Genomic DNA, 23,609 nt, shown 5'->3' on the forward strand with positions numbered 1-23,609 from the left:
TACATACATACATATATATATATATATATATATATATATATATATATATATATATATATATATTACACCTGTAAAGTTTCATTCCCCACTTTTATACTTAATTAAAAAAAATTGTTTTTAATCAGTACTGTCCGTAAATGAATCCTTTTCTAATGCCATTAACTTGTCTTACATATGGAATAAAGCAAAAAAATGTTAAGTAAACAGCCCTCTTGCACCCTATTGCACTCTGATGATCTTTACATATGTTTAGAATTTTACTAGTTAAAAACAAGCAAGAATGTAAAGGAAAGTTCATTTAAAAATCATGGAGCTAAGTAATAGCACTGCTAATGTTTTTATGCTAATCTTTTCTTATTAAATTTTTCATCAAAAATAGAAAAGAAAAAAGATAGAAAAAGTAGAAAAACTGGGGCGTGTGCAAGGCCGCGTTTGAGAATACAGAATATTAACCAAGGAAAAGGGTGAACAATAAAAAAAAATACATTAAAAATATACCTGCAATAATGCTGAATACAATGTTAACAGGATGTTTAGTAAATAATTGGTTCTGTAGCGCTAAAGACTTTCCTCTATTGCAGATGGTTTAGGTGTCTTGTTGCCAGTTTCTTGCAGATATTAAATGCTTATTCGATTTACTTGGTATTTTATTTGCGGAAGAACCCGTAAACAAACAAAGTAATTACTTTTACGTGAACAGGTGCTCTTGAGTCAAGACAAAAATCCACGGAAGCAGCAACAAGTTCTCCTGTTGGAATAAATCTGTTTTTCAGATGCGCATTAATCATTCTGTTTTTGGGCCATAAAAATGGAATTATAATAGTTTCAACATTATGTGTATATATATCTATATACATATATACATATATATATATATATATATATATATATATATATATATATATATATATATATATATATATAGACATATACATATATACAACAGAACCGTATAATGCACGAGCAGCCATTTAGGTCACGCTAAAGGAGGTACTATATTTACTGGCTCGCAAATAATTTTCCCTTCCTTTTGTAGCTCTGGAGATAATGTGTTATCCCATTTCATATTTTGATCATAGTGGATTGAGTGCAAAAAGACTCGCCCTTGGTTTAGAAAAGGGAGGTTAAATTATCTAACTGAATCGTGATGTAATGGACCTTGGCGTTGTCGATAATATCCAGTTGGATAGGCCTAGTGTGTATTACATCGCCTTCCTTATTCCAGAAGATCTCTTAACAATTCAAAAGAATCATCTGCTTTATCCTCATATTCCTTATTGAGTCGATTCTGCAGTGGCAGTATGTTTGTAGCAAAATGCTGGGCACGAAGCAATAGGACTTAGAATGAGAGGAAGCTTATTTCTATGGCCATTCCAAATCAGCAGTAGATTTAGCAGTAATCGCCCAATTGTTCATACGTAAAATATGTTACGTGAGGTGTTTCATATCTCTTAACATTCACCATTCCCAGAAGGATCCAAGATTAATATAATATAACGAAACCATGAGGAGAAATTACAGCGTCGTAGTCCTAGACTTCAATTGCACATTTCTGAACCCTTTAAATTAATCTGGATTGATCATCTTTACTGAGCAAAGTCTGACTAAAAGTTTTCTCGAGATCTCGCGTCAGCAAATATTTACCAAACCGCAAAAGCAAATGGTAAAGGTTTGGTTGCGAGATAATGCACAAGTTTTACTGTCATCAGTTTCACAAAAATTCCATACGGATACAAGTCTAAATTCCGTGGCTTGTTTGTCATGTTTAAATACGATTATATGGGGCGATAAAAGAAAAACCTACATTTTCTAACAACAACTGTTCAAAATTTGCAACTTTCTCATTTTCCAGCGTTTGTTCACTCTCTCCTACTTTGATTAACTTGAAATAACTTCTCTCACTTCCATCTCTTTCAAGGTTTTCCAATTAGGCGCCAGTGCTTGCTAAGAAAGAGACACACTTCCATTCCACAACAGAAGCACAATAATTACATCATCTATCTCGACCACAGATGCAAGGATATAAATGAGGAGTTCGTCATTAACTAAAACAGATTCATCCCAATAAGTTTTATCATAGTAACAGATTTTATTTTACAATATGCTTTTTACAACTTCTCTCCTTAACGTCCATGTCAGTCAGACTGATTTAGGTTTTTCGTGTACCGTAGAATAATAAAAAAAAAAGGCTAACAAAATTCATTTCAAGTGGAGAAACAGATTTGTTGATAAGGAAAGAATATTAATTAATTGAATGTTTCAATGCAAGACTTTGTTTGCAAAAGCAGGTTTTGGTCCTTGCAAATTAACTGGCAGCTAATTTACATTTTTGTGACGCAGACATACAGTCAGAAATTTTTGCCACGTTCCCTATAAGCAACGCTCCCACTTCGGTTTCAATATAGAGGGAAGCTTTGCCATAAGGAGCCTCCTCACCAATAAGCAGGTGGCCAAAGTCGGTACCAAAGACACCATCAGTTTTTAATTCCCTTTTTTTAACTTGTATGTATCATGCAATGTAATTTCCTACAACTCTAAGTCTGACGTCTCTAATTAGCGATCCAGAGTAAATTGTATTTAACGGTTATTTTACCTTTATTATTTATCGTCTTTTATTAAATCGAAGGCAGGTACATTAATTGAAATGATTTAAAATGGGATCTGCCAAAAATAATTAAATGACCAAGAATTGGTGCTTTGAGGTGCCAATAACTACTTGATTAAGAGAAGTTTCGGCTGGTTTATTTGTATTTCAGTCAAAGGGCCGCTTGATAGTAATCGTTATACCCACTTCAGGTTTCATGTTAGTTCCCTCAAGAATCATCCTGGGAGAATAAGTCATTATAAATCACATTTTAGTGTCATCGACAACATAATTTGGAGGCTCCCCGATGAGGAATCCTTTCAATTTTACATTAAAAGTGACTTCAACTTTGCACTCATGGTGAACATCTTTCAGTAATGGCCAAATCACAAGAGATAAAGCCTACGTTTACCGTCGTCGTGTCTACCTGCAACAAACCCAACAGTTATCAATAATCTGCATTCCACAAACGGCATTAAGGTAATGAAATCTATACGATCCCTTGGTCTACGACACCTGTCATGGCAAGGAATTTACTAAGAGATATTTTGGGGCAAAACTGTACATTTTTACAGTGCCCATTGTTTTAAGAGTTACTTCTGATTTAACTTGCTTTAGTTTTCAGATTTAAGTCTAATACTTTACAGATTCATTTAATTTGAATGATTCAATATATTTTCGTCAAGTTGCGTTACAAAATGTTAATGTGTTTCGTTAAGCAAAGGAGAGGTTAAAGCGTCTTAGATACTGTGTCCATGTGTGTTATTCCAAAAAAAAAAAAAAAATGCTTTTTTAAGCAACTTGGAAACATTTTATTTAACATGAAACAGCTCTATATTAAATCCACTGTTTGTATTATTTTTCCTCGTTTTCATGTTTTTCTCCGCCTCAAACACGGCTTTTTTTGCACAGGACTCAACCCCGAAGGAAGTGAAAGACCCTGAACCTATTAAAGGCTGGAAAATACCAAGTCAGGAAAAACAGAAGTACACAAGAATTCCAATGTCAGGCTGTTGTAGTAAAAGAAAGTTCCTCAGCCGTGTTATTCAGGATAACTAATTTTCACAGCGTAAATGTGAGAAGAGGTGGCTTGACAGTTAGTGAGATTGCAAGGAAGATTAGCATAATCCCATGTGATGCTGGTGGTAAACGGAAAGGGATGGAATGTACGAAGGAGAAAAGACCGTGGTCAGTACACAGAAAAATACCAAAATGACTTATCAAGGCAGCAGGGAAACATGATGATGCTGACTACTATTACTACTACTACTACTGCTGCTTTGATGTAGCAAAGAAATGATGACCACCCTTCAAAAAATTGACTTTATTTTGCCTTTTCATCAGCATATTCATTAAGACCAAAGACAAAGACCAACATACCATTCGTTTACCTCAGCACATGACAAGCAGTTGCAAATGCTAAATCCTAAAGCCTAGGTACGCTCGCTTCTGACATATTTTCCACGCCACTGAATTACTCAGTTCTTCTCTTGAGCTTTTAAAATATATTTTTTTGTTTACAGCGGCCCCTAATCTTCCTCCACTTTTCTTTGTGGCTTCAACTGATATATTGGAGCAGATAAGCCAAGTGAAGAAAAGAAAAGCTAACGAAGAAATAAAGTTAAACAGAGCATATATGAGAAAAAATTGATTTAAACAATACAAATAAAAAGTGAAAATATGCGTTATACTTTACAACCTAAATATAAAAGGAGCCACTGACTTATTCTGCAAACAAACAACCATAAAACAAACAATTACTATACTTTGGAATATCTATATTCAAAACTGCAAAAGCTAACTTACAGCATACCAGAAGCGTATGTTTACTAAAGCCATCTGCTGTCCTCCACTTGGCCTTTTTTTGCGGCGTCTATAAGTGTCAAGGTGTGTACGCCAGGTCTTCTACAGACTTTCATTTATTCCCTTCATGCTTTTTTTAAGCATTGGTTTAAAAACAAACATGAATGGGTAAAGGGGACGAGGGAGTGGGAGGAAAGGGAGGGGGAGGAAGGTGAGGGGAAAGAAAGCGATAAAACACTGCCACTTTCTTCCTTTTAAAGACATTCTTCGACGCTTACTCACGGAGAGCGTTCACGGTACAATTGCCGCTCGTGACGCCAAAGAGAACATGATCAATCAATCAAACCACCCTTACGCTTATTAACCGCAGGAGGAGATTTTCTCACTGCGTTCCTGTTCGGGCAGAGAGCGTCTTTCAGCTGCTGATCGCGACAGAGGTATTTATAACTGCATCTGTGCGTTACCAGATTGCGCTTGGCTTACAAGCACTCAGAATTCAGTTGGATAATCACAAGTTTCGATCACGACCGAAAACGGCCTACCAGCTTCATTGGGGTTTGTTGCCTTAACCTCAAATATTTAATAGGAAATAAACTTATAATGTTAAGAAAAATTCCAGTTACAAAAAAAAACACTGTTAAGTAAATATAAAAATAAAGATTGACTATCTTCTAAGAAATAATTTCTTACGTAACAGAGCTAACAGAGCTAGCGCGCGCACACACACACACACACACACACACACACACACACACACACACAACATATATATATATATATATATATATATATATATATATATATATATATATATATATATATATATAATATATATATATACTGTACATGAACAGTGCAAAAAGACAAAGTACATGATATGCACTCTTCAACTTTTTCAGCCGTAATAAAATCCAACTGATATAGGATCCCACCCATGATAATTGTAAATAACACCACATAACAAAATAAAAAGAAATATTTAATAAGTAATATGATTATATATATATATATATATATATATATATATATATATATATATATATATATATATATATATATATAGACAGGCACAAATGCAATGTATCAAATATAAATACTACATATACAAATAGTCACACAGTCTCACTCACATTACATATACGTGTGGGCACGTGTGTGTGTGTATGTGTGCATGGTACCACCAGATTTTTAATAAACATAAACATAATTAAAACCTTTCCATGTCTTTGTTACGGTGACCAGAATAACCTTCGAATATTTCCGAAATTCACTTGACGAGACGAAAATCAGACAAGAGAGAGAGAGAGAGAGAGAGAGAGAGAGAGAGAGAGAGAGAGAGAGAGAGAGAGAGAGAGAGAGAAATGCTACCTATATTACTAAGCATAAATAAACCTTACACACAAGATATCAGTGCGACTTAGTGAAATACGGGTTGCAATGTCCTTAGATTTATTCAAGCCACTATAAATAGCTGACGCTACCGCGAATTACATTAAATTTCACTCTCATATTTTTAATACCAAGACTCCCACTCCCTCTCGTCCTTTACCATACAAAATTGTTAACGAAGTATAAATTGCATATTAAACTAGGAGATTAAGAATACTGTTGACACACTTTTTGACAGCTTTGCCGCAGTAACGTTCTCTCTGACGTCTGTATTTAAAATGAGTTAATTACTTATAATATTCAAACATAAAAAGCATAAAAGGCAACAGATTCCCGCCCCCCCCCGCAACTTTGTAGATCCTACAAGTAGAATTAAAACTACAACATAAAAACTTTTCTTTTCATAGAATCATATATAAGAAGAAGTCAGACCACTGCTCAGTGTCTTAATGGTAAAGAATTAGATTGCAATATAATATTACTTTCTTGAACTCTGCCAGTCTAGTGTCTCAAGCATAGTGAACAAAAATTTAAAGGAGAGAGAGAGAGAGAGAGAGAGAGAGAGAGAGTTATGAAAGATTGGGGTCTGATGCACAGTGAACAAAGGTTTAAAACGAGAGAGAGAGAGAGAGAGAGAGAGAGAGAGAGAGAGAGAGAGAGAGAGAGAGAGAGAGAGAGAGAGAGAGAGACTGGGGTCTGAGGCATAGTGAACAAAAATTTAAACAGAGAGAGGGAGAGAGAGAGAGAGAGAGAGAGAGAGAGAGAGAGAGAGAGAGAGAGAGAGAGAGAGAGGGCCGGAGCAGCAGCACTAACTGGTAGCAAAGCCCACATGGATGGAAATATTATGGCCACTTGCCCAAGGTCGGTTAAAATAGCTGATACGCGCAATGCACTCTCCCTAACCCCCGTCTTATATACTTCTACCCCGCCACCTTAGGCAAGCGCCTTGTGACCATACCAGAATGGCCGCCTCCTGGGGGCAGAGCACTTTGTTACTGGTCCCTTGGGATGTTTATAGACATAATGCATTCTCTTTTGTCTTTGTCCGTTATGAAGCACAGCTTATATATATATATATATATATATATATATATATATATATATATATATATATATATATATATATATATATATATATATATATATATATATATATATATATATATATATATATATATATATATATATATATAAAACTAATGAAGGACCAAACTTTGACGCCTCTGCAAGAATTAATAGACAGGCGCTCGCAGTTTCCAGTGCCATCTAACTACAGGGGTATGGTGAATAACTCAGTACAATCAATAAAAATATACATATATGGTAGTACACCGGTAGTCTAGGCCCAGCCTTTATCACTATTGGTCAGAGATTCGGGGCGGTACGTAAAGTCCATATTGTTGGAAACTGCAATCTCGACCTTTTTTAATATTACCATGATTCCTGATGATGTAGGGACACTAATATATTTAATTTTGTATCTTTTAATTTGGAGCAAGTTTTAGGAGCAAGCTTGCAAACCCTTAGGCTCTTAACCCGGGTTAGAACCCACACATAAGGGCAACAGTGGGTCAAGAAGGATTTAAGAGAATGTGCTTAAAAGAGCTCAAAGACTTCTCACTGAACACACACACACACATACATACATACATACATACATACATATATATATATATATATATATATATATATATATATATATATATATATATATATATATATATATATATATATATATATATATATATATTGTACACTGAGGCCAGTACAATTCACTTGCAAAATTATTTATAAAAACTCAGTCACAACCGTAGACGTATCTTCAATCAACATTTTAAGATAACTAACCAAAAAGCCTTTAATAGTTAAAAGACAAAAGTCTGTAACATATAAAATAATGAAGCCATATTTTTCGTGATATACTCAAAGGACACAAAGCTTCAGTACAATAAAATTATTCTAAAACTTCAAGAAAAGCACAATACTGGAAAACTCCTTTAAGATTTATGCCAAACCAATTCCTAAAAGAAAAATATTCTCGCTGTCTCGGTCTTCCATGCTCCCGCTTTATCTCTCGGTCTCTCTTGGAGACCACCTGGATTTCGAATTTCAGGAGAGAACGAGATATCACGGATACGTTCCATAAAAAAAATCCAACTTTGTAGACCACAGCAAGGAATTAGGTATAAAGCAACTAGTCCTCAGAAGTGGTTCACAACCCGTCACACTGATATATTTCGCCTCTTGATGGGTTGCTACTTCAAGTGTGAGAGCTTCCATCCTTCCTATTATTCATACTTCGCAAAATCCGACGGTGGAAATAAGCATGGGATTAAACACATCATAAAGGCATACTAAATATTCATACAAGAAAACGAACTGTAGCACATTCCGCAGTCACCCCGCTGTTTGTAAAAGGTACGAGTGCAATCAGCTATCGGGAAGCCGAGGCTGAGTGATTAAGCGATCGGTTCACGATTTGCCAAGTCAGTGAGTTGCTCTCAACCTACAGCCCACCAGTCCACCCAAATGTGCACGGATATCAACGTCTGCTGGGGTCAAGACGGTGGGGCTCCCCAACCTCAACCTTAAAGACATTCCGAAGAAGCATCTGAATTCTTTTGGCGCCAACCCCACCAAAGGGGAAAAACATAATGGAGATTATGTACATGTATACAAGCAAGGTAGTGGATGTGTTTGTTCAAATACATACAATACATGCATAAGTATATATATATGTGTTTGTGTATATATATATATTATATTATGTATATACATTATACACACACACACACACACACACACACACATATATATATATATATATATATATATATATATATATATATACATACATATATATATATATATATATATATATATATATATATATATATATATCTATATATATATATATATATATATATATATATATATATATATATATATATATACAGGAGTGTCTGCTTACTTGCCCAACTATATACACAAACACAATACAAATAAAAACCAGAGTCAACCTTTCAGAAAAGACTTCAATTACAAGCAAGAGCCCAAAGGAGACGCCTGCAGCTTGCTATTGAAGTTGGCTTGCATTCCCGTGTCGTATATAAATACTGAATAATAGGGGTAAGAATAACATGTCATTCAGTTGTCAATGTGAATTTATTAAAGGGGCGATGGCCTTGATACAAAATAACAATAATTTTATTTCTGTAACTCGGGGTGGGATGAATCCGACACAAACAATGAAAAACTTTCATGAGTTTTTTAAAGCTTACATTCTTCAGCTAATATTATTAGACACGTCCATCTGGAAAACAAACACTAACACGTGCAAATACATCGCAAGTGATTATGACACTTCGTGGGAGGCGAAAATTAATCAATGATGTCCCGTAAAATGCTCTGTTCCTACTGACTTGCAAAGCGACTTAAGAACGTGGTAGTGGGCTAACGGTGGTGGTCACAACAAGTTAGGGAACCAGATAGTATAACACCCACTATCCATTTAATTTGCTGATGATGTATAAATCGTAAATGGCTACTGTACATGAAATTTATTTACAGAAAGATCCTGATGGAACGTTTCCCGATGATACTCATTTCTCTTTATCAGTCACTCCTTTTCACGAAAAAAGAAGTGTGCGTGAATACATACGTACGTACGTCCGCACATACATACATACATACATACATAATATACATACACACACACACACACTTATATATATATATATATATATATATATATATATATATATATATATATATATATATATATATATATATGTGTGTGTGTGTGTATGTATGTATGTATGAATATGTATGTATGAATAAGAAAACTTCGAATCGTTTCAGAGAATTGAGGTCATTACGACGGCAGCATTTCATCATGCAGAGATCATGGCATGCAGAGAGAGAGAGAGAGAGAGAGAGAGAGAGAGAGAGAGAGAGAGAGAGAGAGAGAGAGAGAGTCTTCTAACCCTCGTAGGAAAATCTGGCCTAAAAGAGAGAATGTGGTATAGAGATGATGGCACGAAGCTCCAAGATGACGAATTCTAAGGGATGTACCCAAAGAATGCAGCTCGGTTGTCTTACTTTCAAGTCACGTTTCCTCACATGCCAGTCTTCTCTCTCTCTCTCTCTCTCTCTCTCTCTCTCTCTCTCTCTCTCTCTCTCTCTCTCTCTCTCTCTCTCTAATGCAAAGTTTGCTATCTAGCTATTATAGAATGAATGAATGAACGGGCCTTTGACAGCCCAACTTCCCGTCTCATTCATTCACTTCATAGTGTAGCAGCGGGGGTATAGTGAATTGACCTCCACTGAACTTTTGACCATACGGCAAAATGTACGTCGTTATATAAAATTACGGGCCCTGTTGCGTAAATTACAATGCAAAATTGCAAAACTCACGGAATTCAATGCCAAATATTACTTTAGTTCATTAAGAACCAAACCAAAAAGACCACTTAGTTACGTAGAAAGATACAAACAAAAGCAAAATAAAAAGTGTCAAACAAAAAAATAATGCACAACAACCATTATGGAGGACGAAATTGCGATAACAAACTAAAATTTCTCAAAAGATATATAACTGAAATGCGTAATTAATCATAAATAATTTTACTGGAAAACATCATCACCAATCCTAAGCATATTCGATTACTCTACATATGAATACCCTCATGGGATATGTGTGTACAGCATGCAGCAAAATTCGTGTGACCCGTTTTCAGTGAGTTTCGTTCGAAAATCACTAACTGGCAACTCTCACCTCCTTCACATTTCTAATGACGCTAAGTTGCAACGACGAAACATTTTGCAACTTCGCTCTAAAAAAGATACAGTTCACTAAGCATGGTTTTAAAGTATCAATACTATATTTTTTTATCAAAATATCAGCTACATCATTATAAAAACATTAACACTAATTTTTAATTATGGTAAATATAAAAAGACATAAATACTTAATGAATGTTACTTTTTAGCCACCATTTTAACGTAATGAACGTATCGGATATGTAGCTGTGGGCGTGCTCTAACCAGACGTCAACTGTTTAATAAGGGACGGCATAATTTATCAATGTGCAGCACCCCAGACCGGGGAAACTTTGAGGTCGGCAAAATAAACAAAAACCACATCAATGGAAAGAGAATGACACGTACATTCACACTGTATAAATAAAACAAATTCTAAAAAATTTTCCCTACATTCCACGAGAAGTTGAAAATGACTGTTTACAAGACAATCGTAAATTTTACCAACTTATGTTTTTTCTAATAAATAAGTTTTTTGGATTTTGTAAAATTATTATTACTGCTCACACAATATCAAAACAGATAAGAAATAAAATATTCACGTAAGTTTAAGAGAAGGAAGATTCAGTATCTTTTTTTTTTTACTTTTATATGCTTTTTCTAATATTTCTTTGCAATTTTCTTTGTAAAATTACATTTACAACCGACATACTATCGTAAAAGACAAAAACAAAAAACAACAGCAACCCCTTCGTATATTTACAAACAAATTTACACAAAGACTCATGTGAGAGAGAGAGATGCAGTACCTTCACCCTTGAAGTCACAAGCATTACAGATACTGGCCTAACTCTCACGTTTGTATAAAAGTTGCCATTAGTGAATTTATAGCATACAGAAGTATTGGCACCTTTGTTTCGAATCATTATTACCATAACAGTGGTGCGTAATTCTGCTTCACACTGAAGCTCAATCCGTCCACCTCCCCAAACCTGTTTTACTTCACACTGAAGCTCAATCCATCCACTAAGGGTTAAATGGCTCAGTTTGCCTCCCCTTGCTTTACCCGTAGGCTAGTGCACTTCGCTCTTCTCGATTATATCATTCTTATTCAGCCTATAGGTCTATGAAAAAAATAATGACGGAAGTACAGCACACCAAGACTGTGGAGGAATTTCACAAATCCTGCTTTATGGTCTTATAGACACCCTTCATAAGTTACGAAGATTTGACACAACTATATATTGTTGCTATCTGAAATATAGTCAAGTATGTTATAAAGTCAATAGTATAGGCCTAGACTCCAGAGCCATACTATTATTATTATTATTATTATTATTATTATTATTATTGATAATACGTTGTTGTCATTCTCCAGAATGTGCACACAATAGGTGTGGCTGATAATGTCGAACTTATTTATTTATTATTTTTTTCTTCAAACTGAAGAAACCCCTTGGAAGATTAGACCTATGTGGCCTTGGCTATAATCTAAGCTACGAATTGTAATAATTTATTGCAAGTATCGAAATCATGATCCTGACTAACATTTGCTTTAAGCACAAAACTACAAAGGCGAAAGGCAGTAATAACTTTGAATTCATATCCCAAATGCACCAATTTTTACCATTAGACTATTGCTCTGCTTAACTTTTCTTTTGCACTCCATCGCGACGTCCTCTTTCACAGTTTCACTGTATCCAGACTGACGGTTCCACGACTCCGGGAGTCACGGTGAGCCGAGGAATTCATGCTGCAGTGAAGTCGTTAGTTTTCGTTCTGAAACATTATTGTAGCTTGAAATATTTTTGTTTTTCACGATCCAATATATTTCAATGATAAAATGCTACATAACAAGTGACCAACTTTTCCTCATACATACACGTTTACAAATAAAATATAAGATTTAATACTAAGCGGCAACCTGAGAACAACGCTTGTCCAGTAAAAAAATAGTCACACTCGTTTTGCCGCTTTGCATATAATATATATATATATATATATATATATATATATATATATATATATATATATATATATATATATATATATATATATATATATATATATATATAGAGAGAGAGAGAGAGAGAGAGAGAGAGAGAGAGAGAGAGAGAGAGAGAGACTTCCGAAGGCAAATAACAATGATCACTGAAGAAAAAAATACATACAAATTACTTCCTACAGAATAATAAGTTTTATAAAATACTAGATATATTCTGGAATCAGTATTCTGAGTAAAGCTCTTGGAAATTTGAAAATGGATATGAACTAACGACAGAATCGGATTAAAACATCAAATATTTATCATAACTCAATAAAGATATCAAAAGATATTAAATAGTAATTATAATTGTTTTTCAATCAATATCTTGACAATTTAGAAGTATGAGCTTAATCAGATCCTGAAATGAGAAAAGTGTAACAAGAAATGTAAAAATAGTAAATTCATCAACAATAACACAATCCAGTCGAATTTAAATAATAAAATTGACATAAAATATATTGAAAGTAACTTATCAGCAGCGCACCCAATCCGGTTGTTGCATTAACCTACTCTATGAGTTCGCAATAATTTGTAAAAAAATAAACAAATAAATAAAATACCAAACTAATGTAAAGATCGAGTGACTGGCAATGTTTTCTATCACACTCACACCTCATAATAATTTATGTAAATATGTCCAAGGTTTCTGCTATGGACTGCCATAAGGCCCGAGAAGCAAAACATTATGGACATGGCATTAATTCTCCTTATAAAGCAATGTTTCGCTTCCCATTTTACTTTTCTTCTTTAATTTGAACTTCCACACCCTCTATCGCCTGTTCTAGTGCCTTGTTTTTCCATTTCAGTCTGACGATCGCAAGTCCTCCTTTGTATATACTACTAATTTCAAGACAATTTTACTTTCCAAAAACGACTTTCCTATCTCAGCTTTTTTCAGACTGTTTTTTAATGACCAATGTTTTATCTGAAAATTATCTAGAGCTAGGGCAAATGAGTAGGCGAAACTATAAAGTTCAAATCTTCTTTTTATATTCCAGTCCAAAACTCATTCAGATTTACTAACAACAATTCATCTTTTCTAAGGGATCAAAATGATGCAACAGCTCCTGGATACCTTATGTAGGCGTTCCAGTTTTGTATGGAGTATCTGTGTACGCCATTCCTATACTGGTCCCGATAGAGTAGAAACAGAAAATATTCTACTCCTCCATAACCTGGACCATTCTTTTGAATTATTTCCATTTCATTGCAAGGTTATTGTTCGTTGCAAACCCCGGCCACTTATCTTAACAATACTACACTGGCCAATGCTCTCCAGAGGTTAAGGAATTGTAAAATGCTTCCACTTCCAAGAAAAATCACACGGATGAGGAAATTGCGTGAAAACCGAAGATCTAAGGGTAATGAAATCGAACCTTACACTAATCAACAACATCATATGACTACGGCCTTCTGTTAGCATAAAGCTTTCGTTTGTCTAAATGCTTCAGATAACTTCATCACCGCATATAACAAGCATATTAGTACTTTACTCTTTTATCCTTTCTGAACTGAAACAGATTTGGATTCCTTTGATGTTTCGATCCACTAACCATAAAAAGGATTTGAATACCCAAGGTGCTGATATGTAACACGACATTACCCCAAAATGGTTCACTTAAATATTCCATAAGTTGCAAACCTATATCTTGATTACTATGCCATCACATCTGGGGTAATGTAAAAACTAAGTTTAATTATAATATTTTGGTAATGCAGATATTAAGATCAAGTAGGATAACTTTAGTGTCAAAGAAACTCATTAGTTTAAGTTAAATGCATTTAGAAAATCTGAGTAAACTGAAAGTGGCTGTACCAAAATTTAGCAATTATAGAAAAATCTTCTTAGTGTCTAAAACCATACATACACACACATACATACATATATTTACATTATATATACTGTGTATATATATATATATATATATATATATATATATATATATATATATATATATATATATATATATATATATATATATATATATATATATATATATATATATATTTATTTATTTAGCTTGAGAACTTAGATAGGTAAAAAAAATCTTTGGAAAATCATAATCTCATTACAGAAACAAGCCTGAAATTTATAAAAACCGAGACTATACATGAACTGTTTTTATCAATAACAGACCTACCATAAAAAAAAGTTTAATAACACCTATTTCTTTTTAGCGACGGAAAAGTGGCCCAGTGGCAGCTGTCTTCACTTCTATTATCATCTCTTGCTTAAGAAAGAACCACCTTTGTCCGGGCATTCCTTCCATCAGGCTGCAGCAATGTGGCATTCTCTGCCTGCGTGGAGGTGCTCAAGTGCCAAGCCAGTGCCAACGAATTTTCTCCAACAAAGACCAAGTGTGATCGTCCTCTTTTAGTCTTTTTTAAGTTTCTTCCAAAGCTCTTTGTTTTACTGCTTTACCTATAACGTCACTATATACTGTATGTATGTATGTATGTATGTATATATGTGTATATATATACACGTATGTATATATATGTGTATATATACACACAGTATATACATACATATACAAATATATATACATATATATATGCATATATATGCATATATATATATACATATATATATATATGCATATATATATATATATATATATATATATATATATATATATATATATATATATATATATATATATATATATATATTGTCATAAACTGGTCGTCTTAGTTGGGGAGAGAATTGAACAAATTTAAAACTTATGACTGCAAAGGAACCAAGTGCGCCCAGCTTATGAACAAAGGAAAAGTTATTTGAAACTTACCTTAGATTTTCCCTGGATTTACAATTAAAGGAGGAAGGTCGCCATTTGGAATTAGAATTCTTTTACAATTTAAAGGGGTTTATTTACAGAGATTAGCAAATAAGCAAGGAGACAAAACAGAATGCAAAATATTAGCCAATGGGCAGACTCATTAATTATATACAGAGAACAATAATGCAGTGATTGGCAACAAGCAAGCTAAGTAATAAGGGGGCCAATGTACAATACAATTATTCCAGTTATAATAATAATAACTTAGTCATGCCCCGATTACACTAAATTGTCTCAATTAGTATGCTGCAAAGGATTGAACTCCAGGATGGGGAAAATAATTCATATAAAATTTGGAGAGGCCACAACGGACTTCAGGAATTGGACTACGACCAGGAATAGTTTCAGGATTTGAAAAGCGGTCAGAATTATCGGACACAGAGTGCGATGGAGCAGCTTGTCTCTCCTGAAAGAGAGGTCCTGGATTAGAACAGCAGCCCACAATTAAGGAAAAGGGAATCCCCCTATAAAATGTTACACACTGCACATGTTAAATATTAACCACTACATAGCCCAGCAGATAATTATAAGGAAATCACTTAAGCACAGTATGGGAGTCATAATTGATTGGGCTTTTAACACAAGAACACGTGCTCGCAATCACACAAAGAGAAAATTTAAACACTTGTATTGCTTAGCCTACACTGCCCTTAAGTTGCACTGGAGAAGGGATAACTGGATGATTATCACGGGATCTTGACTGAAATTCAAGGCACATTATGGGCGAGATATGGGAGGCTGAAGCAGAACTTTTAACAAGGGAGAATTGCTTTGTGGAAGGAGGAGTTAAAGTCTAAAGGAAATGGAAATTTAAGGGGTTTAAGTGGAAGGGGAAGGGCTGGTTTACTGACTATTTGTGATGTACGAACCTTGTCTGACAACTGTGGCGCCAAAAAATCGACTCGGCCATTCGTCGACAGCAGTTTCAACCAGCGTAAGCGGAGAAAATGGGTGATAGCTTCCACCCAGTACTGAGATGAGAATGCGTCTGCTGTCCCAAAGCCAGCGGCGTCTTGTAGGGGCCTCATCTTTAGTCCAACATCCCTGCAAATACGTCAAGACAACCAGCAAAGAGGGCAGAGGAAAAGCATCCTTAAATATTAATTACTTAGAGGTTAAGGTCCTACCTGGCGGCTAGTCCCACTATGCTTATTAACCTTCCCCATACCTAAATACTCCCACATCGCGTGATGGGGGTGAAAAGGGGGTGGAAAGCGGGAGGCCTATTGTCTCCCAGAATCAGGCGATGGACGGCACTTCCTACACTGCTATACACTGGTACTAACAGCTCTGATCTAGTTCAAACTATGCTTGTTTCCGCCCGTCGCCTGCCAATTTTCCCGGCCCGACAGTCAAATGGATAGCAGACTACATTGCAAAATTAATGATGCACTGGCATCTGCAGGAGGGAGGGATATATCATGACAATATATATATATATATATATATATATATATATAATTACATATTTTGGGGAGACAGATAATCAATAGCTTTATATCATAATACAATTACCCTCTATCTATGTTAAACATTGTTATTCTGTAAAATATAATAATTAGTCACAATCATAGATAATGAAAGCATCTTCCAATTCATCTTCTTGAAGATAAATGGTATCAACAATGACTTCAACGCAACAGTAGTGGTAGCTGTATTGAAACAGCAGTATTTGTTATAGAATAATAGCAGCAGTAACATGTCAAGCACCAAGCACTGCGGAAGTTATAAAAACCGTGGGAACTGGCAACAATAATTTTATCAAAAGTCGCTTTTATGCTTTTACCTTCCCTTTACAAACACATTTCAAAGCAACCTCTGTTCACTGCAGTATCATAAAATGTGAAATGGGAGAAACCTACTCAAAAATTCACTTAAAAACCGCAGGCAAGAAAAAAGATTGGAGAACTGAAAAAACAAAATATGACCAAAACTCCACAAAGCCGTTTTAAAAACTCGTCCCAAATTCCTGAAACTCCGACGTTCTGCTTTCATTTCATTTGACTTTTTATGCAATTCAGGAAAGGGACGACTGTCTAGCTCTTCATTTCGGTATTAATACTGGTAATAAATACAACGGAAAGAATGTATTAATTAAAGCAAGGAGACTCGAAAAAAAAAAGAAATCCAAGAATAATCAATTCATCTTACAATTTTATCACCAAATTACACTGCCTAAATATCCATATCATCAAGTTAAATCTTTTCCTGATATGAATCTCTATAATTAATCACTTACGCTAACTATCAGTTTTTCATTGGAAGTCGAACTCGCTTAATTGAAATAAGAAGTCTGTATGGTCTGTTCAGCTCGAGTTTACGCTTTGCTAATAATGCTAGCGTGGGGGAATGATGTAATTAACCACATCATAACTAATGGTTTTTCAGCGCAGAGAAGACAGCTCTTAAAATTTACCCTTACTTCTTTTACACTACTAGGGCTTTGTTTTGCTCACATTTTTGCCAATTGAATTACATAATCGCTAACTGTACAGTCCATTCTTCAAGTTTAATCTTACATAACATATGTAAATTTATTTCTGTTTTAAGGAACCTAAACATTACTCCAGTAAAATAAGGTAATACTTTCATCACGGTTCGTTTTCTTGTTTTCCCGTCTGTCAAGCATGAATACTCAGACTCAAGCATGGTTTTTCCATTTCAATTCTATGAAAGGTCGCCAATGGCACGAACGGTTAACCTATCTAATTGTACGCCATCGTCATTATTACAAGTATCATTCCTAATAGTGCTAACAATAAATATGACATTTCTTAAGACAACTAGTTCCTCATTGGGCGGGTGGGTTCCGTTCTCAGCTAGCACTAGGCTGGCCGGGAGTTCGAATCTCCCACCGGTCAATGAAGAATAAGAGGAATTTATTTCTGGTGATAGAAATTCATTTCTCGCTATAATGTGGTTCGGATTCCACAATAAGCTGTAGGTCCCGTTGCTAGGTAACCAATTGGTTCTTAGCCACATAAAATAAGTCTAATCCTTCGGGCCAGCCCTAGGAGAGCTGTTAATCAGCTCAGTGGTCTGGTTAAACTAAGGTATACTTAACTTTAACTTAAGACAACTGAAACCAAATAAAATTCTTTCAGAGATAATCGTATGATATCAAGTTCACTCTTGATCTCACGATTACTTGACAATTCTGGTTTGTTGTAATGTTACCCACCAATTGCTCACAAGAGGGCAGGGGTAGGGGTAGAGAGGAGGAGGGGGGAGGAGGGGGAGGAGGACGAGGTGAAGTTGTAGTTGCTGTTTAATCGTGGGTGTTGGTCAGGGAGGTCAGGTACTTGGCATTCCACCAGTCCTGCGAATAAGCCTGGATTTTTAGCATTCCTAACGGATGTAGGCTGGCGTTCATTTAACCCAAAAACATTAAAAGATTTGTTTCTAGATACCGTAACTGTTTCTCATAGTGCTTTTATTTAAATATTATCATTATTAAAAACACTCGCACATTCATGTGGAACGAATTTAAAAAGGTAATTGATCTGCTAGGCAATCTTTCACGTAACAGAATGTCCGTGTATGAAAAAGATGAAAACTAGAGCCAAGAGGGGTACAGTAAAATAAAACTGGAAATAACAAAGTCACTGGCTAAAAAAAATGACCTTTTCTCAGAAAGGTCAGCAACAGGGGAAAAGACCACTTTTATTTTATCGGGGTGGAACGTAAAGAGTTCCTACAGAAAAAAAAGAGGTGTTCTCGTGGTCGAAAATATCTTATAAATGGATTTATATGAAAGATCAACCAAGCACCGAGGAACGACCTGAGTGGTGGCACCAGATCCTCACAAAAATTCAGATTCTCTCTTTACAGGAAGAAGAAATCGATACGGATCGTAATTAAACCTGATGGTAAGATCATCACTGGCCAAGGAAGAACACATTAAATCTAAGAAGTGATCCAGGGTCACACACCAAAATTCTCCTCCACAATAAGATCTGGACCGTTTCTGCATTATTTTTAAATATGCAGGATGATCCTTAACGAGCATCTTGTTAAATCTAATATGTACCGTGGTCGTTGGCTGAGGGGATTCCATAAAAACCGAATGGCAATCTACAAACATAACTAGCCACTAATTCTATTTGGGAACAAGATCTGAATCCAAATTTTCATTAAAGTGGAGGTGATGCAGATCTATATTAGGCAGCCAAATCTATCCCAGAATAGGAACTGGACTCAGACTTTTATTAAATTAGGAAGCGTGAACCAAAGGCAGCAGAATTCCATCAACTCTAGGTGGTGACCCAGATATCAACCAGACTCCAAATTTTATACCAGAGTATGATCTGGACCCACATATTCATTAAACTCCTATGGAAGGGTAACCAACATATATATATATATATATATATATATATATATATATATATATATATATATATATATATATATATATATATATATATATATATATATGACTTACAATTTAGTAATCCTTAGAGTGAGTATAAACCTTTTCTATTTACCTAAGCAAGTTCTCTTGAATTAAAGCATCCAAGAATCTTATGAGCAACTACTGAGTGTCGGTTAATGTAAAACAATAAATAATAAGAAGACTCCGCGAGTATGTGGTTTTAACGGTTGATATTTCACAGCTAATAAAATCAACCAGAAATTGAAGTAATTAGCCAAAATGGGCTAACAACATATGTAAAATATTTCATTTAAAACTCCAGATAAATAGAAGTTAACCAAAAATTCAAGGACAATCATTATCAATCAGAGGAAGGATAACTTTATCTCGTAACTGTGAACTCCTAAAAAAGTAAGCCAGCAACATCGAATGTACAGTAAAGTTAAAGATTAGGAATTGCCAAGATTAGCAAAATTGCAACTGGGTCCCCTGAGTAGGCAGAAACTGAAAAACCCCACAGAACTTCACTGCCATCAACAAAGCTTACTGGAGAGTCTAAAGAACGAGACTATTGTTGGGCAGCGAGTGAAAGGGAGGAGGGGGGGGGGGGGAAGGGTTAATCCTAATGGGCGGTCACATTGCTTTGAATAATTCAGCACCTTGAAGGGGGAGTTTCGACCTGTTAAAAGAAGTGACAAGGATATACTGAGAGAAATAGTCCGGTGGTTTTCAAGTATTAAAACGTTATTCATTTTTATTTTTAGGTCGTAAAACCCATATATGAGTGGCAAAATGTCAAAACATCAATTATGAAGTTAGTTATAACTAATGACATGAAAATACTTGAAAAATGCAAATAACAGATAGTCCGAGTGTAACAAGAGTGTAACAATTTTTCAGTCACACAAAATTCAATGGAAAAAATATATCTTACGTGATGAAGTTCAATTATTGCAACAATAAAATTAATGGACAACATAATGACCATATGGACTTATAGATCATGGAATACCATTAATCTAAACACATAAAAGTTTTACAATAAAAAAAATAAATTTTAAATAAAAATTTGAGCAGAATGTTAAAAGCGACACGACCAGTTCACAGTTATTAGGTTTAAAAATGTGCAAAAATGTAACCTAACAGTATTTTATAATTCAATCAAACAATAAAAATGATTACCCCGAATACCCTTCGATGCGACTATGAAATTAACGCAATGAAAACTCCCAAGACCACACAACAATCTGATAAAAATGATACAAAGTTCAGTTTAAGCAGACAAAATCACAGGTGGGAGTCAACAGAAATCAAGTTGCCACTAAATTTGCCAAAAGCTGACACCAAAGTGACAAAAGACCTGACGCTGTTGGAGCCACCAGGCAAGCATATGAAGGCAACGGATCCTCAGGAGCTCAGCCAAGAATTAATGTGACCTAATTAGTGAGTACATTGCTTGTTACCATTTCCTAATACTAATGCTACTACTACTACTACTCGTACTACTATTCGCGTGGAGCAATATTAAAAAGCTAAAATAAAATGCCCATATTTGAAAAGAAGAGAAAATTGAGAGAAGTTAATAACAAAAATATAGGGAAATTTATATAAATCAAGAAACAAAAAATATAGGGAAATTTATATAAATCAAGAAACAAAAAATATAGACTAATTACCAGAAAAACACAAGACAAAAAGAGAAATGAAAGGGCCCATGTAGAATCCACTTTCTGTCTAAAAGCTACAGCACTTGATTACTTCAGTAATTTTAAGACTTCTCGACAGTGAGACAACGTTTAATAATTAACACTACAAATAAATTCAGTAAAAAGTCAAAAAAGGAAAGGAAAGGAAAAGTAATTGATAGGGAGCTCGCTGAAAGTCTTTCCAAAGACGAGTCCTGACAAGGATATAATTTATTTGATGAAAACATTGACCATAATCATTGTACACTAATAAGATAAATGAAAGACTGATGTAAAGAAAGGTTTCCTGACAGAAGGATAAAATTTTACCTGTAAGAAAAAAAATGAATAATACTAGAAAAAACTTACAGGGCAAGAGCCTATTTCGAAGACTTTCTAAGGAACCTTTTTGTGTTGAAACTGGTGTACCAAAGCATCTTGACACCCAAACATATAATTCGGTCTGGCATTCTTCCCTTTGAACTGTAGCAATCAACAACGACCTCCAAAGCAAGAAAATCTGTTGCTAATGCACCCGGAACTTAGTCATCCCATATTTAACCAAAACACAAAACTTACAACTCTCTCCACAATACCAGCAGCAACGAAACTTCAACTACTCTGACTGAACATGACCAATTTACGAAATGTCCTAAGATATGCAAAACCTGCTCACTAGAAACCAATGTCACAAATCCACTGCATAAATACTGTAAATTCTACACGAGACGATAACCAATACTGTGGCGCAAATACCACCACCTTCGAACCAGATATCGAAGTCCCACAAAAGTCAGGTTCAAAAAAGGATAATATGGACTCGACTGTTTTTATCTTTTTCCATAACACAGCCAAGGTACTGTATCTGTTAACAGAATAAGGGTTTCCAAGCAACATGAGAACAAACAAATGATAAACAGCCTCTGTTACCTACTGAATGCAAATGCCTTTCCTTTTTTATGAGATTACATAATACATATATACAAGAGATGTATCTTTGATAAGACAGCATGGATAAATCAGATGTATTTTTAACCAAGCTGAGCACTGTATTGTCGCAGGGTAAGAAAGGCAAGTTTTCCTAGAAAATAAACTTAAATTTTTAACAAGAATACAGATAAAAAGCTAAAGAGGATGCTGCAAGAGTCAGAAAACTCGTAGAACTTATGCATGAGTAATTAATATGTTACTTAAGGGGCGTTCTTGAGATGTGACTTCCTATATCAGAGCTGAGATTTATACTTGTTTACCTCAACGAGATATTTAGCAGGCTTATGAGCGACGCATGATGAAGGTGCAGCGACTATTTGTGTTTCCAACAATGTTTTGTTTCTTGCTGATAATACTGCACCTTCGCAATGGGAATTAACAAATTCAACAACGAAGAGTAAACTTTACATCCACTGATCTACGTCACTGGAGGCATAAGATTAAGTGAAGCTGCTAGCTTAGGGAATACCAGGTTCTTGACCCGAAATGGAAACACTGATTATATATATATATACAATATATGATTGATTTATATATATACATACACACACACACACACACACACACACATATATATATATATATATATATATATATATATATATATATATATATATATATATATATATCAGCTCCCGCACACAGCTCACCCCTTCATTGTTCCACACCTGTTTGACATAGCACAGGAGGTGATCGCCTCCCTTCAAAGATTAATAATAGTCTTAATGACGTGCGGCCGTCACTTCCACAAGGGCAAAGCGTCTCGAGACTATGAGCTAGACCACCTTTGTAACCAGCAGAGAGAGAGAGAGAGAGAGAGAGAGAGAGAGAGAGAGAGAGAGAGAGAGAGAGAGAGAGAGATGTGAAGATTTCGGCTGAAGGGAATGCATTCTGGGACTTAGGCAATGCAGTTCAGGAGCTTGGCGTCCAAGAGAATGGAAGGTGTGGACATGTGTCTGTCACACTCGATGGATAATCAAATAGATAAGTGTCAAGAAAGTGATATATAAATCACGAACTGGCACGATATGAATAAAAAAAAAAAGGTGGGTGGGGGGGGGGTGGGCAAAATAACGCAAAAGGAAAAAAAACGTGAGCAAGACACGATTGTTTTGCTTCAAATACAGCAGAATGA

This window comes from Macrobrachium rosenbergii, chromosome 25, assembly GCF_040412425.1.
Source record: "Macrobrachium rosenbergii isolate ZJJX-2024 chromosome 25, ASM4041242v1, whole genome shotgun sequence".
NCBI lineage: Eukaryota > Metazoa > Arthropoda > Malacostraca > Decapoda > Palaemonidae > Macrobrachium > Macrobrachium rosenbergii.